At 39.0% G+C, this 12504-nt stretch overlaps 1 long non-coding RNA gene across 1 annotated transcript in view; it reads left to right on the top strand.

Annotated features, from left to right (window-relative positions):
* LOC306642457 overlaps nucleotides 1–8757 on the top strand; it is a 36944-nt gene extending 28187 nt beyond the window's left edge. Inside the window, exons 2-3 of the long non-coding RNA XR_013758536.1 lie at nucleotides 8225–8366; nucleotides 8638–8757. This is a non-coding gene — a long non-coding RNA (uncharacterized lncRNA). The remainder of the gene's footprint in view (nucleotides 1–8224; nucleotides 8367–8637) is intronic.
* The last annotated feature ends 3747 nt before the right edge of the window (nucleotides 8758–12504 follow it).

Raw genomic sequence — 12504 nt, 5'->3', positions numbered from 1 at the left:
GTGGCTATAACACTGCATAGAAAAGACTTTGGAAAATATCTGGTATATACCAAGGACTTCTTTGGAGTTTAAGATGTTTTCAAAAATAATAAAAGATATAATAACTCATCATGGAATCAAAGAAAATATGTGTGATAGATAATGCATTTATAGAATTTGGCATGCAATAAGCATCTTATTAATGTTATTTATTCTGTTATGACTTACCACACCCTATGCTGGGTCTTATGTCTTTGAGCATGTTGAAGATTTAATCCTTGCTTTGGAGGAGGTCAGTGGTAAATCTGGACCAATGGGAACTTATTTAGATGCAGTTTGAGTAAATGGGTGCACACACACAAACTCTTTGTCTTTCCTTTTCTACCACGTTCTGCAAGCAGAGAGGCTATGTACCATGGACTCTGCAGTTTGGACTCGTTTGATAGTTGGATCATAAAGAGTCCATGGAAAGTGCTGTAGAAGACTGACGAGGCTGGGGCAAGAGACATCAAGACATATCCTCACATTTTGTCCATGCTTGGGCACCATGTCTTCACATACGGCCACAGCTCCCACCAGGCAATGAGAGCTCCATGTTCTCCATCTTACAGACCTCAAGTATCATCACAGGCCATACGTGGTCTTCCATCACTGACTGCAGTAACACTTCTCATTTGGAAAGCTGCAGACACCTCAGCGTCCCTGGTTTATCTACTTTGCAGACGTCTCTGTCAGTCCTTTGGTCAAACCTCTTAATTTGAAGCATCAGTTGTGAATCGGTTTCCTCCTTACCTGTTGGTGCAGTTAGTAGCCAAGTCCCAAATCTATCCTAATTTCCAAATAATGGAATTTGGCTTGTTGTCTTCATTTAGAAGTTTCCAAGTTTTTCCATTTAATTTTTAACTCCTCATTTTTGCCTACCCATTGCATTTTGTTAGGCAAAGCGAGATGATGACCAATCCAGGACTCTTGGACATAACATTAGACATACCTTTGGTCAGCTCCAGTGGATCAACAGAAAGGATGGGAAATAATTAAGATAGGAAGTTAGATCTAGAGTTGATTTACTTTTTTTTTTCTTTTGCTTTGTTACGATGAAATAAGTAATAAAGTGCATGTATCAGAGCAGAGAAATCTGTTAAGATAAAAAGAAAGGAAGATTTTTTGAAGCCATTTTTGCTGAAAAGCAAAGTGGATTAAAGGTGGTGCATGCATGAAAAGCTAAGCCTATACAAAGACAGGCAATGCCCTCAAGGGAAAGGTGGGGTGGCAGAGGGCTACAAAGAGTAGAGAAGGGAGGCAGCCGTGGGGAGGTATGTTTGCTATCTTATGATTGTATCCCATAATGATAAATTTAAGATAAGGTGAAGGAAATTTTAGAAGGGTGAAGAAGGTATCAACAATAACATATCAGAGGGGAATACCAATGTCATGGAAAACTAAATGATAGTCAAAAATGAAACACCCCTTAAAGTTTGTGGCTATGGCTTCACATGAGTACTATTGGTAAGGTTGTTTTCCCTCCGGTGTTCATAATAGGATGGACAAATTTGGAATAGGAAGCAGGATTGAGTTTTAGCCAAAAGATTGTGACAGAGGTATTGCAGTTTACATCTGAAATGTCCCCCAAAAGCTTCCATGTTGAAGACTTGATCTCCAATATAGCAATGTTGGGCTGTGGGGAAGTGATTGGATCATGAGGTCTCTTACATCATCAGTGGTTTGCTCTATTGATAGCTGAATGGACTATGGGAGGAGATAGAAACTAGAGGTAGTTGGGACATGGTTGGAGAAGTAGGTCAATAGGAACATGCCCTCAGGGAGTATATGTTGCCCCTGGTCCCTTTCTTTCTCTCTCTCTCTTCCCTGGCTACCATGAGCTGAGAAACTGTCCTCTGTCATTCTCTCCACCATGATACAAAACTTGACTCAAAATGGATCATTACTGATACATAAAAAATTAACTGTACCACTGAGAGAAAGAAAAGATAGAAAAGACTCAGAGAAACTTTCAGGACTTAGGACTGAAATGAAAAGACCTGACATTAAAAGTGAGATGCATGAAAGAGAAAATGGATAAATGTGAATTTAAAGCAGATCATCGCAATTAAACACTTCAACCCTAATCTTGTAAAAATGATAGTCAAACTATAGAGTGGGAATAAATATTTGCAAAATACCATGTGAAAAAAGCCTTATTCCAAAATATATGAAGGATAATTCTGAAAACTCAAAAGTAGGGCGGAGAGTGTAGTGCAGTGGTAGAGCATAGTCTTTAGCATGGGCTAGGGTTGAATTCTCAGCACCAAAACAAAAACAGAAACAAACATATAAACACTCCATTTAGTAAAATTTTCTCAGATGCAACCTGCTCTGGATACTCTCCTGTGTGAGTACAGTTCTATGAAATTTCATCCAGCTATAGTTTTTATTCTCCTTTATTTTAATTAGTGCTTTTTAATTATACTGAATAATGGTTTTCTTTTAGTAAAAGGATACAAGGCATGAACAGACTATTTCAGTATAAAGAATATATTGACGGCAAATAAGTACAAGCAAAGACATTAAATATAAGTTAGCCATTAAAAACACAAATGAAAACTACAAAGAGATATTCCTATATACTTATTTTAAAATTAAAAAAAATCATGATAATACTGACTATGCTGAAGAAGATGCTGAGAAGTTGGATTATCCATACATTGCTGAGGGGAATGTAAGAGGATACCACCATGTGGAAAATATTTTGGCAGTTGCTTATAAAACTAAACATTCACTTAATTGTATAAATTTCAAATTGTCATCATCTGTATACTTTATTCAGATAAATGAAAGCTTGTGCTCACACAAAATCATGAATCTTCAAGTCAGCCTCATGCATAATAACAGAAAAGTCCTTTAATGGGGGAAGGGTTAAACCCATCACAGTTCAGACAACTTGGATGTACGTCAAGGAATATGCTAAGAAAATTGCCATATTATTTCATTTATGACATCTGAAATAAATTTATAGAGCTAGGGAATGGATGTGTGGTTGTCAGTGTGGTCAGCAGTAAGCAAAGAGGTGGAGCACGAGGTCATGTCAAAGGGACACAAGAATCTGTGCCAATCTGTATATTGGTAATGGAGGTAGTTACAGAGTTCTACACTTAGGATAAAATTACTTAGAACTTTATACATACAACACATACTTGTATATAAAACTAAAGAAATACGGGTAAGTTCTGTGCACTAGGCAAATGTTAAGTTTTTGGTTTTGATGTTGCACAATGACTACAAAAAATGTTACCACTGTGGTCATCAAGGAAAAGTAAGTGAATGATCCACAGACAATCTAGTACCTTATTGGCAGTTTCTAGTGAAGCCACAATTTTAAAATGAGAAGTTAAAAACTACATACAAACTACATACTAAACACACATGTACATTTGGATTTGTATGTGAATATCATCCAACTGTTCATATGACTTTGTAATTATAATTTTAAGAACTTGGTTTAAAGTACTCATCTATATAGAGTTTTGCAACTGAATTTATGTAGCAAAGTTGGCAGTAGTAACAATTTAGGTGGAAAGTTATATTATCATTCATTAAGGAATTCTCATATTATGTGAGTTACAAACAACTTTTCATATAATGGGAGTATCATAATACCCTATTTATTAAAATACATGGAGTTGCAAAAATTAATAAAACAATTCTTATTTTTTAAGTTTAATGTGAGCCTCTCTTAAAGTTGGTCAGTTGGTAACAGATGTATGCCAACAACACATTTTCATACAGAAAAGGTCAATCAATTCCCAATTTCTCCTTCCTCTGGAATTCCATTAAGTTTGTGATCTCTCTGCTGCCGTAATCCCCATGTAAAATCAGATCCCTGCTTTGCTCAGGAAGGCTGGACTTCACTTTGCTTATGCAAATGGTAAATTCACCTTGTTTTTTCAGATATTTGGTGTTTTTAAAAAATTTTTTTTCAGATATTCAGTAGTCTTACCTTTCGTCAATTAAGAAATGAAAAAAAAAAAAAAAAGGAAGACAAGTCAAGTTCTTCCAGATGTTGAAGAAGGAGTGTGATCAATCCTGAGATCTTTGGGGCCACTAATGGAAAATTGGGGCCATATCATTATCTCCAGGAAAGGCAAGGGTCCAATATAGTCACCTTGGTGAAGACTGCATAAGAACAGTGGTAAGCCATGGAAGGTACAGAAGGCAAATCAGAGCTTCAAACACATCATGGGGTGTCAGCAATTTGATAAGATGAGATCTAAGCATGCACTAATGCTTCTTAGGTAAAAGTTGGTGCTTTGAAATCACTGGGAATCCCACCCAGTTCTGTGCATGGAGGATGACCAAGACATCACCTCTAACTCTACCTGTATCAGCTGGCACAACTAGCTCACCTGGATCATCTGCTTTTCTGTACTCATGGGAAGAAGAGATATAGCTCTCGTGCAGAGGATGGGTATTTTTCAGTTAAGTACAGAGAAGCACCCTGTTTCTCTCATACTAGTCCTGTTCCCATGATTATTTAAAACTCTGATAATTTTAGTAATCAGTATAATAGGGAAAGACGACTCTCTTCCACAGAGCTAGAGTAGCTAACCATCATGCAAAGTCAACACAATGGACCAATGTGAAGCGCTTAACCAAAGTTCTACGTTCTGCAACTGTCCAGGTGCTAAGAACACAGTTAGTTATGTGATTTGAAATCGTTGACCTCTATCTACCAATTCCAAGAAAGCAACATTTCCTTGCTCACTTGCAAATTCTTAAAATGATGCTTTGGTCCCAAGGATTCTCATTGCTTTTTACCTTCATCAAACATCTATTCATCAGTTGAGTTTCATATACACCCTGACTCACTTGCTTCTATGTTTCTTCTATACAGATAGATCAGGGACAAGTGCTCTGTGAAACTGAGAATGGCTGCTCTGAGAATAGCTGCTTAACGTTAAGGGATGACCTGTCACAGCAAAAGTACCGGTGTGATATCACTGCATCTACGCTCATGAAGGGCAGTCAGGTGCCAGGAAGAGATGCTATGAAAGCCAGACTTGGGCTTGGGCCATGCAGAAGGGAACTCAAACGCAGCCAGCCAGCCTCTTGGAATGCACTGCTTCTATTTCTCCTTTAATCCTGAGGGAGAGAGAACTCACATAAGGTGGACTCTCAGGTTCCAGCTGCCCGTCTGCCTTCCATCCCCTGTGGCTACACAGAGCATGTGGGTTGGGTGTACCATCTGGACAGAGACAGACATTGGATAATGAATTTGTGGCCACCAAATATGTCTAGGTAATATTCAGTTAGAGGCGCCTGTGAATATAAATATATTTATTTGAATATAAATAGCCCATAAGCTGTCCTTTGCATCCCTTTACCAATGGTCCAGCAAGCCCAAGAAGTGACCGCGTGGTGTGCAGTGGACTGTTGGTACATGGCAGCCATTACAACTCCAGAACACACTTCTTGAAAAACCTTGCCAGAGCCACATGAAATAATTTCTCACTCTGCCTACCTCTCAACTTCCTAAGAATGTCCTCATGGTGTTGGACGACTCCTCGTCGCTGCATGATTCTCTTTAAACTGCGGAAAGAAATGACAACAATGCTCAGGTTATTGTTAAACAAGATAAATGGTTATAAATTGTGATTTTTTTTCCCCTAAAACATTTTTAAGAGCGTGTTAACTGATAAGACACAATGGAAGGGAAGAAGAAAAGAGAGGTTGCTAAGGAAACGGTGAGCTTTTAAATGAGTATCAAAGTGAACACGTAGGTAAATGCATGAAAACTGGCTATATAATTAAGTTCTCTCACCATTTCAAAATTGATAGGACTAAGTGCTGCAAAAAGCAATGGGACCTATTTTCTTATCAGACTCAGTCCTGGATGAATAATGAGTGGGATCAGATATAATCCTTTCCCCTTGACCAAATCCCATAATTCCCAAACATGACTTTGGCCATGCCTGCGTTGTAAATTATATATTCCACACGTTTAAGTTTCACGTATCCTCTTATTTTCTAACTTTCCACTGAGAAGAAAAGTACAGCGAAGCATAGACCACAAACGAGGGCCTTTATACTCTTCTGCCTGGAGACCTAAAGTGGAAATATTTTACAGTCTGAAAAAAATAGGGTTTTTCCATTTAAAAACTACCCAGCCTTTCTGAAAATACAACTATTGATCACTCCTGATATTTCCATCTTTTGAGAGTGAACAAAAACTTAAATGAGACATTTAGCTGAGATGTACCTAGTTGGATTTCTGACATATAATAAGTGTTTCCCCTTCTCTGCACTGTTTTTAATTTTCATTCATGATAAAATAATGAAGGGAAATGGATTTTAGTTTGATGAGTAGAATGCACGTCGTGAAGGTGACTGAGGGTCAGCGGAAGAGGGGGTCGATGACTGGAGAGAGAAATGGCAACGGAAAATCACAGGAAAGGACAGAATAGGAACCGTGAGAAGGTGGAGGAGGGGAGAGAAAGAGCAGAGGCCAGGCAGAAGGCACAGGAAGGGGAACAGCAAAGTCCCCAGAGTCAGAGGGAGAAGCGGAGCCGGGACGAGCATGCGCAGAGCGTCCCAAGGTACCAGGAGGAGGCGCATCAGGAGTCTCAAAACCGCACTTAGCAGTGCTTGAAAACACAGCTACCCAGAAAACCAGGCAACAACTGTCATAATAGGCACTGAGAAAAATCTGACAGTAAATGTTCTTGCCTAGAGTGTAGGAAGTTCCAAAGAGTAGACAAGAGTCTGGGTCGGTCTGATCCAGGGTCCTTCCTTCCCACAGGGCACGGCCTTTCTCCCCCCTGATTCCGGGGAAATGCAGTGACTCTGATGAGGTGCTCTTCCCTCCGCAGTCTGTGCCTTCCTCTCCCTGTCTAGTATGTCACACCCTGATTTCTGCCCCATGCTGTGCGTTGCTATCGGATGGGGTCCCATCTGCTGCAGCGGAATCTGATCAATGCCCCGGAGAATTGTGTCTTCGTCTTTCTGCTTCCTACGCCCTAACCTTGTCTCGTGTCCTTGCTCCACCCAACGGGGCTGCTGAGTTCCCAGACCTCTATTCTTTTGACTCTTTTCTACTTACATTCACAAATTTGGTTCAGAGCTCATATTTTACCCTGTATCATCTGCATCAAGTGTCCAGCAGCAGTGTCTGGATTTTCAGAAAATACTTTTCACCATGTATGCACAGGGCCCAAACGATAGAAAACTTCCTCTACTGCACAGTCTACTTTTGGTACAGGTGAAAACAGACTGTCAGTGAGCCATCATATTTAAGTTCAAAATGTTGAGTGATAGAGTTTCTCGGTTTTGCTCAAGGGCTTAATCAGAATTCTCAGCAATAATATTTTAGTAATGACAGATTATTAACTTCAAAAAAAAAAGAGACAAGCTTAGGTTCCTTCAGTAATAAAGAACCTTAAACACCACAGAGGGCTATATCAGCAGCAATGGCTAAAAGTTCTGATACAAAGGTAGAATTTTGGCTCATTGATTGTATGGATTTTAATCTGACCAAGTGGCTACCAGGTAAAGAAAAATACCACTCCATCAAGAACACTGTCTGCATAATGTAGGTGATGCAGATAAAATTGGGATTTTTATTTTTTATTTACATTTCCAAACCATGTGATAGCATTCTTTGTCCACCTGTATTCTAGACAGAAGGGAACAAGTGAAACTTCAGAAATGCATGTGTTAGTCTTTTTGTGACTTGCCATGTGAAGTCCTGGGTCTGCATGAGACCTGGGGAAGGTACCGAGGATAGAAAGAAGGCCCACAGTAAGTTCTGGGCTTGCTAATGTTTAGTAGCAGAGCCAGCAGAGGAGCACAGGTAAGGGAAAATATTGGGCAGTGCAGTGTCCTGGCAGCCAGGTGAAGGAAGAACAGTTGTAAGGTGTCAAGTGTGTGAAGAAGCTCAGGAAAACCAGGGCCAATTCCAACTTTCTGTTTGCCAAGATGAAAGTATTGTCAACTCTGACCGGAGTGGAGTCAAAGAGTTATGAGTGCAAAAATCTAATTCAGGTAGAGTCAAAGAATGTCGGGTAAGGAGCCAGGTATGGTGGCTAGAGAGATCGGGAGGGTAACTCCTTAGCTACAGTCCAGAAGTAGAACAGAAGGAAAATGAGTGTAGGAGTTTTCTGCTTAGATATAGTAATATGTAGAACAATAAGTTCTTCTCTTCTGCTCAGTCTCTTTCTGCCTCTCTCTTTCTGTCTCTCTCTCTTTCATAAAGAAGAGATGTCTGAAGATTCAGACATGGTAGAATGTGTGACTGGCTTACAGTGGGAGTCTTAATTCCTGACCAAACTGAAGTGGACAGACTCAACTGGAAAATACCTTCTGACTTAGAACAGCAGTGACAAGACCACAGGCATGTAGGTATATGGCATGCTGAAGGGGACTCCTTCGTCTCATTTTGAGGGGTCCAATGTAGATACTTTTTCTTGAACCTTAAAACTGTTCATGCTCCTGGCTTCCCTAATAGTGACAGTGTAATGAAACGGTCCAATGGCTTTGGTGTTTTCCACCACTTCTCTTTTAGTGTCTAATAATTTCATAATATTCTGATACATTTTCTGGCTGGTTTTACTTTTCTCTGGTATCTCTTGGATCTCCATCATTTTAACCCCATTCTTTGCTTTTCAGTCATCTCCTCTTATACTTAAAAAGTCCCAAGAAAGAAGTTTCTCTGATTCAAATTTGTACCATCAACACATTGGAGGAAACATTGTTTATTTGGTAGATGAATTTATGAATGTTTTTATCGGAAACATTAAAGAAGCAAACAACTATTGTGGCTGTGACTGTTTTGAGTCATCTGTTATGTAGACTTTTACTAATTCAAGCTAACTGAGTGAGCAGGGTCCTGATATTCCAAAGTGATGCTGATAAATTGATAGATACTCTCTGTTATTATAGTCTATTATTATTGTTATTGGTAGTGTTATTATTATTATTATTTGGTGCTGGGGATTGAACCCAGGAGTGCTTTACCACTGAGCTTCATCCTCCCCAGACTTTTTAAACTTTTTTATTTTGAGATAGGTTCTTGCTAAGTGCTTAGGGCCTCATTACGTTGCTTAGGCTACCTTTGAACTTATGATCCCCCTCGCCTCCTGAGCCCCTGGGATTATAGGCATGCACCACTATGCCAGGTTCTACTGTTTATCTTACTATCATCCCTTTTGCATGATACTTGATTGATAGTGTCAAGGATCGAGGTAGAAGTCTCACTTTTGATTAAAATTTTATTGATCATGTTGTTCATTTCAAAGCTAACTGTTGTCTATTGGAAGGACTATGAATAGCATTTACACTTTGGTGTTTCTTTTGGTTTGGTTTTATGTCTGAGGCTCATAAAAAACTTCGTTTACTCCTGGAAGGAAACATGCTTTCTTTTTTTTATAAGGTGACAGTGGTTCTCTTTGTTCTTACATGTGGACATCTGAAACCCAATTGGAGCCCTCACAAACGATTTTATCTGGCTTAGCTTTGGCCTGTTTACAATTGCTCCAATATGAGAAACTTAGGTTTAGCACACTTGCAATCTGTCCTGAAAAGGGTCAGGTGGGATTGCATAACTGACCACATCTTATGAAATGTTTTCTTGTCTGATCAAGCAGAGCAGGGCTGGCTGGCTGTGCTCTGACGTCAGAAAGATGCAGTCATCTTATACGTGTGGGTGTGTGTATCCAGTGACAAATGGCAGTCAGAGTTTCCAGCATGATCCAAATTCCAAACTCCCCTTACAAAACTGGAGAGGGGTGCTTTGTTTCCTCGGTTATATAGTTTTGAGAATGTGAAAATCGATGCACTTGTAAATTTGTTTCCAGACCCATTGGAACAATGGGACCAGAAAGTTTTAGAATTGCCTCTAATCATTTGAGTTGGCAGAAGATGAAGACACATGATGATATAGGACAGTAATCATCCGCCTTTCCAGAAATGTGGATAGAATCAGAGAAAGTGTTTTATTGAGCAGAATGCAAGTCCGTGGTAATTTAGAAGCAGTGTTTCTCATGCCATGTTATGTTTTAATCCTGAATCTTTATGATAGATCTGTAAGGAGCCCATTCAGCATTAGAAGAAACACCATCCAGGTGTGTCTGTCCTTAGAAGCCACTCTGTTGTGAATGACAACTAATTTTTTAAAGTGCATCAATTTTTGTGATCCTGAATTATTGGACTATGGTTATAAATGTGTTTAAATAAATCTTATGACCAGGTCTAACTGGGCATGAAAGGCAAATAGTTACCAGGAATAATTTGAGGATATTCTTAGCTATAAAATCATTTTCTCTATCTCCCTTTTTGAAGAGATTTCTTTACAATCAAGTCTTAGGATTTTGCTGAAATATAAATATGGCAGGGGACTCAGCTTTCCAGGATGCCCAATACCACATTCCAAGCATTAGGGAGAGTGTTCAGTGAATAAGAGCTGTCTACTTGTTATTCGTTGAACAATATTTTTTTTCCTACTTTCTGGAAGCTTCTAGTTCAAATATAAACCTCAGACTTAACAGGGACTTTTTATCAAAATCTGTTAACTTAATATCCCGACATCCCCAGGACTGAAGAGAATATGCCTGAGAGAGGGTGGCTTCTGGGAAACAAGTGACTATGTTTAGTCCTGAGAAGGAGAGAAATATTTTCTATGAGATGCTCATCTGATCACATGCTGTGGAACTTGATCTGACCTTCATGCTTAGTCCCACTTTATTTCAAGACTCATCTTGAAATACTTCCATTTACCCCAACTTCTTTCTCAAGTCATTAAGTTCCAACATTTACAAATCATATATAACATTCCTTCATCCCTTCAGATATAGACCATTACTTTCCAGATCTGTGTGTAAATTTTTGTTAACATGTACATATTAATGGGGTTCAGCATGATATTTCAGCATATGCCTGCAATATGCACAGATCAAATTAAGACGATTAGCTTTTCCCTCTCCTTCTCATTTCTTCACATTTGGGGCCTTCAAGCTCTTCCCTTTTAGATCTTTGTAAAGCATACAGCAGATTATTGTGAACTAGATTTGGCTCTTTGTGCTGCAGAATACCAGAACACATGTCTCTTATCTAGTGGTATCCAATGTCCCTTTACTGATCTCACCCTCTTCCCTACCCCTAATAATCACTATCCCACACTTAGGTTGACATTGCTTTGCTTCCACACATGGATGGGATCATTTGAACTTGTCTTTCTGGCCCTGGCTTAGTTTACTTAACATAATGTCCTTCAGTGCCATCCATTTTGACCCAAAAGACAGGATTTCATTATAACTGGGTAATGTTCCATTGCATATGTATACACCACACTTTCTTTATGCATTTATCTGTTGATGGGTACCTAGTTAGATTGCACATTTGAGCTACACTAAATACACTAAATAGTGGTTCAACAAATAGGAGAGTGCAGGTATTTCTTCAGTGTGCTGATTTCCTCTCCTTGGTATATATACCAGATGTGGGATAGCTGGATTGGATAGGAGAATTCTTTTCAGTTGTTGAGAAATATCCACAGTGTTTTTCATATGGGATGAATTTTCAGCTTGACTTCTGCAAAAAAAATACCTCTTCCAAAAAGAGATTTAATTCCATCCCTCTTCACTCATAATGCCCACTAAGTTAATTGCTCAGAGAAAATCATAAAATGACCAGAGACAAAATTTACTCTTGTTGAGTAGTTAAAAGACAGAATATTCAATAATCAGATTTATGGATAACTAACAGGAAAAATGCAGATGACTATTAACTGAGAAGTGAACCTCCTTGGAGAAGAAGAGACCAGGGGAGCCTGAGTTCAAGGCACCAGTTTAGGGCTCTGTGGTGGAGAAGCAACAGAGATCAACTCTTAAACCATAGGCTTTAGCCTGTGCCCAACCTGAGCAGCAGGGAGAACCTGCTCCACACACCAGCATGAAGCTACTTAGTGTCTTAGAGCTTCAGTTACCAGCTGTGCAAAATGACAGACCACTTAGACTGCTATGGACAGAATTAAAGTATGCAAAGAAATCAACACCAAATAGTCACTTAATCAATGGATGATATTACTTAAAAATTGGAAGGCTATAGACTAGTGATAAAGTCACATGATTAGAAGTGAATATGATTCTGCTACGTATGACTGTATTGAGGACTTCAGATGTTTACTGAACTCATCTTCATTAGGTTCATCAGCAAAATCGAGAACAATATTATGTCTCTGAGCATGTTACATAAGAATGTTTGGTAAAGTAGATACAGATATGGATATAGCCCTGTAGGTTATATCTCTACATCTCCATTTCTATACATGTTTATCTACCACACAGCTATCTATTCTACTTATATGTCTACCTATTTACCTATCCCTGGAGTCATTGCTAGGAACATGGATATTCCAAAATGGATGACAGTCCTTAATATAGCATCTTACTAAAGATTCTTCTGAATTACGACTTCACTTAACAAGATACTTTCTGCATGCGATGATTTTCGTTTAATCCAGTTCCCACATAAAAGAAC

The sequence above is a fragment of the Sciurus vulgaris genome (genome assembly GCF_902686455.1).
Source record: "Sciurus vulgaris genome assembly, chromosome: 12".
Lineage (NCBI taxonomy): Eukaryota > Metazoa > Chordata > Mammalia > Rodentia > Sciuridae > Sciurus > Sciurus vulgaris.
The sequence above is the reverse complement of the archived record's forward strand: the minus strand, read 5'-3'. Positions and strand labels throughout refer to the sequence as shown.